The sequence below is a fragment of the Triticum aestivum genome, chromosome 6A, assembly GCF_018294505.1.
Source record: "Triticum aestivum cultivar Chinese Spring chromosome 6A, IWGSC CS RefSeq v2.1, whole genome shotgun sequence".
NCBI classification, from domain to species: domain Eukaryota; kingdom Viridiplantae; phylum Streptophyta; class Magnoliopsida; order Poales; family Poaceae; genus Triticum; species Triticum aestivum.
In genome coordinates, this window is record NC_057809.1 from 150695836 (window position 1) to 150700986 (window position 5151).

A 5151-nucleotide genomic window follows, 5' to 3' on the forward strand; every position below is an offset into this window, starting at 1 on the left:
AGTGAGTGCCTCGGGTGGCGGTTGGGAGGGGCGTGCTGGTGGGGCTAGGGTTCGGTCGCTCTTGTGTAGCCAGGTCCCCTAACTCACTTTCTAGAATATTGAAGGTGCCAAGTACAATAAAAAGAGTGCGCATATCCAATTGTGAAAAGTTTTGCACAATGAAAAATAAAGTTTCATGTCATTATAACAACGGGGATGGGCCGACGGGGAAATGGTAATTTCCTCCGTCATCGTTTAGTTATTTAAGTTTAGATCCTAAACGGTCCGCCGATGAACTATTTGTATTTTGGTCCGGTGAACTGCGATGTATATATTCTCCTACGCAATTCATTGATCTATGTCCGTTTGTTGCTTTCTTTCATTTCTCTATGTAGTTTGGTCCATCATGTTGCATAGATAACATAGATTTGGGTGTCCGATTTTAGATACCCAGCTGTGGGCGCGTGCCTTTGAGGGGTGACCGGTCCCTCTCCTCAGGCGCGTCTAGAGGTGTACGTGGATGTATTGGGAGCGAAATTTGCTATATCCAATTGTATTTGCTCTTATATTGGATAAAGAAGTTTCAAACCACGTAACTACTACTCTCTCCGTTTCAAAATATATGGCTCAACTTTATAATAACTTTAATATAAAGTTGAGTCATCTATTTTGGAACGGATTGAGTACATAATAGCCAAGGATAAATCCAAAGAGTATTTTCTTTGGTACAAGTAGTACTGTGCATATAGCCAGAGAACAACCAGCATTCTCCACCACACATATGACGATCTCATCCCAAAATGTTATCACATGACAATCTCATCCCAAACAGTACTCTCTTTGGGACAAGAAACTTATTTTGGGATGATGGGAATACTGATCTGAGTACTCACTTAGGGCGTACGAATAATCCACCATACTAACAATAATGGTCTTGGCAGCACAATAAAAGGCAAGTGTCTGTAATAAACGGTAAACATGTGGGGCCTTTCCGAAAGTTGTGTGCTATATATAATTGCACAAATGGCCAATTTCATCAGGTAGTACATTACATAACCGAACAGCTGATGGCTATATATAATTGCACAAATGGGGGCAGAGTACATCCCTTCGGAGCCAGCTGATGGTTTACTCTATTCTTTTCTCTACTCACATGCACTGTTTACGTCCCGCACATACAATGATGCCGTTGCCAAACAGAGGCTGCCTGGAATTCTGCAAACTAGAAAGTTGGAGCGCCACTGCTCGCACCGGGAGATAAGACTTTGACTTACACTCATTGTGGGTACCCGATGTACTTGGTCCACTACACATTATCACGTTGTGAAACAAAATGGTATCGGGAGAAGCGATAAGCATGAGCACGACGTGCTCTCTGAGTCGCTCTTTACATTGGTAAAAACTTCACAAATTATACAACGTTGTCGGCAAGGCAAGGTACATGGTTCTTTGACTAACTGAACAAAATTCAGCAAGGCAAACAACATTTCCTAATCAAGCCAATCCAATAGGATCTTCACCTGCACACCCATCAAACGTACCATCCCACTTGTCGATCAAAGGAGTACAAAACCAAAATATATAATCAAAAAAAGCAAGAGAAAACAACAGGGCCTTCAGCTGCACACCCATCATTGGCTAGATGTCACCACGAATAAAAAAGGTGCTTTGATAAATTCACCACATTTCTGGCCTGTGAAGTTCTTTGGTACATCATGTTCTTTTATTTCTCATGCATATAGCCTGCAAATATAATCTCAGCTTGTTGGTGAGAGATATGTAGGAAGGAAGTTGTTCTGAAACGTTCCCCTAAAAAAAACTTGTTCTGAAGCCAAATAAATCAGAAGAAATATCAAAGTAACTACACAAACAGAAAAGCATGAACTGCTCCTACTGAAAGGCCACGGAGGCATTCAATACCAAAACCTTTCAACCTCTCTTCCCCTTCTTACTCTTAAATTCACTGAATCAAAGAAATCTCTCTCTTCCCTCATGAAACAGAAATAAAAAATTGCAAGGATCTGCAAGACCAAGACCTAGAAGAATATAACACGGGAAGGAAAAGCTCACCACTTCTTTTATGAGGTAGACAGCGTTGGAAGAATTAGCTGATCTTACTCAACAAACTATGTCCCCGCACATATATGAGCATCAGTTTCTTTTATCAATACCAACAGCCAGCGGCACACCCACAATGTTAATTTTGTTTAGTATAAGCGCACCCATGAAAACTGTTGAAATCAGTAAGGAAGAAAGGAAAGAAATATCCACAGAGGAGGAAGGGGAAGGGAGTCTGTCCAGCACCACGTCGTCCTTTCGCCGGCGCTGCCGCATAAGGAAGAGGAATAACAGCCACACCCCCAGCACGGCATCTGGCCGGAGCACATCAAGAGGACCGACAGGAGACGAAACATCTGCAGCCCGCCTGCCTGACATGGAGACCTGCACCACGCAACCCGTAGAAATGAACCACTGGTCGAAACCACCGGCCATCTCGGCATCAGATAGGCAGAAAGATAGGGGGAAGACCCACTAGCACCAGCAGGCCACTCGGGAGGCCGCTGCCCAAGTCAGCTACCAACCCCGCGCACACCAGTGCAGCATGCCACAGCCCCTAGCACAGTCGTGCCGGCGCCCCATGCTCTCCACCACGGCAACCGCCCCGCCGGCGCGAGATCCAGCAGACCACGCGGGGGACCTCCGCCCCATCCAGTGGCCAACAGCGCTCACACCAGCGTTGTGCACCACGGCCTCGAGCACGGCCGTGCGCCGCATGGCACCATGCCGGAGCAACATGCGTCGCCGCCACCACCTCCACACGCGCTAGCCGGAGAAGCAACCCCGCCGCTTCCCGCCAGGTAGAAAGACGCCCCGCCGTCTCCATCCCCGGAGACAGACAAGCTTCGTCGGCCGACGCCTCCGGCGGCGGTGGGTCAGGGGAGGGAAGGGGAGGAGAAAGTGGCGCTGCTAGGTCTTCACCCCTCAAGTGGTGGACGACGCGGGGGCCCAGGGGAGAAGGGTGAGATGTGTGGACGGCTGGGCTGCATGCACGGGTGACTACGGCTGATATGCAAAGAACCAAAAAACCAGCGAGGATAAAAAAGCACGAACCTTTCCTGCGCATGGAACCTTTCGTGGGCTGGGAACTCTTCGCTCGCGGCCCGACGACTGGCGCGGTGCAGGAGGCATGCGGCCTACCTGCTGGGCCTAGTGTCCAAGCATATGTAAAAGTGGTCCAGCTTTATCTCAATGAGGAAATAAATTTCACACACACAAAATGAGAAAAATGTTTAGAGGGAAAGAAAGGGGACCAGATCCCAAGCAGACCATGTGGCTTAGATTGCCACCTCTAGAGAGAAACACAATAGGTTTGCTTTTTCCTATATATATATATATATATATATATATATATATATATATATATATATATATATATATATATATAGTGTTGCTATTCGTCACCCAGAATGCAGAATAGGTTATTTTTCACCCGAGGTAATCTTACGATTGCTTCATAAACAAATTACATTTGGATTACAAATAGTTACATTCATATTGATTCACTACATAAAATTTGGTATAAGAAAACAAAAAAATAGGTTATAAGACCAAAAATATCGCATTTTTATGTATGTTTTTATGTTCGTAACTTTACATAACATAGAATATTTTTTACGTCAAGTATATATTTTCTTACGTTTACTTTTTACGTATGAAATAGGACAAAATATACGAAACCTAAAAATACGGTGTATTGGCGTCAAAATAGAGAGGGGTGAAGAATAACTATTCCTCACCCAGGGTGACGAATAGCGCGACCCTATATATATATATATATATATATATATATATATATATATATATATATATATATATATATATATATATATATATACTCCCTCCTTTCCGGTTTATAGGGCTTATCTCAAAATTTTAGTTTTTCCATTTTATAAGGCTCAATTTGGTTGTTCCCCATCACATGTTCAGACTTCAAGGTGCATTAAATCATTGCATGCAAGTATTAAGAGAAAACTGACCAATGCATGCATTTTATGCATGCATGCATTGCAATTAATGCATTCGTAAACATAATTTTTTTTAGGAAAACAAGAGCATTAATTGGGTGCTTTTGCAAACTACAAAAAATATTTCACCAATCATCATCTACCTTGATTGGTGAAATTTTTGAATTGAGCCTTATAAACCGGAAAGGAGGGAGTATAATGCAGGTATCATAAATTCTCAATTGTTGCGACACTAACAAATGGATTTTGCAGACGACACAGAGCTGTTCTGGGGGCTCCCGAACTTCAACACGAGGTTGCTGCAGGACGGCTACGTGCAGTCAGAGATCCTACCGAGGAAGGACCAGGACTTCACCTTCGATGCAGGTTGGGCGTTCCTGATCAGGAAGATGTACTTGGACGGCGGTGAGTGCGCGATGCCACCACCTGACGACTACCCACCGCTGCCCAGCGCCAGCTGCGATCAGCGCCTCTCGGCAGTGCTGAGGTCACTGCTCGCGGGCCTCGTCTTGTTGTTTCTCCTGTTCTAGGGGAGGAGGAGGTCGGTTAGTGCCCTTTATCCCTTCCCTGTACATTGCTTTATGAATTTATATAGCTTGCTAGTCCAGCTTTTGAGTTTGAGTAAACGGAAGAACCCCGAGTCACTTATTGCTGCACCTGGCAACTAATCAACCTTTAAGTTTCCTTTTTGAGAAGTTTTGTGGGGACGCACGCATGCATGCAGCTACTGCACTGCACATAAGCATCTCAGTTGTCGTTGGTACATGTGTCATTGCAGTGCTGATAACCAGCAACGCTACAGTTTTTGCAGCTCACGTTGTTGGTTACTGGATGTTCCTAATCCTACATGTAGCTGGTTGTTGCTCTTTTTCTCTGAGCATATCCCTATGGATGGGTGTAACACATTTACTACTCTGCAGTAGTGAAATAACCTCACACTTTCTTATAGTCTCTCATCTTATCTGCAGGAGAAGAAAGAAGTTATCAAGCCGTGGGACTCGGTCAGCCTTGCACAAAGAGAGGATCATACTACTGGAGTTGTCAAGTATTGATGAATGCTTAGATTAGTGTCCCAGAACTGCTCTGAGGGGCACTGCCGGGATGGATAGCTGCTTCGCAGTGTTTCTAGCTTGGTGCTTGGTGTTAT

At 44.6% G+C, this 5151-nt stretch overlaps 1 long non-coding RNA gene across 1 annotated transcript; it reads right to left on the reverse strand.

The window, feature by feature from the left end:
- Positions 1-1333: 1333 nt before the first annotated feature.
- LOC123132573 (uncharacterized) lies at positions 1334-3027 on the reverse strand. The gene is made up of 2 exons (XR_006464882.1): positions 2513-3027; positions 1334-2421 (listed from the first exon to the last, which is right to left on the reverse strand). It is a non-coding gene; the product is annotated as an uncharacterized lncRNA (long non-coding RNA).
- Between the last annotated feature and the right edge of the window lie 2124 nt (positions 3028-5151).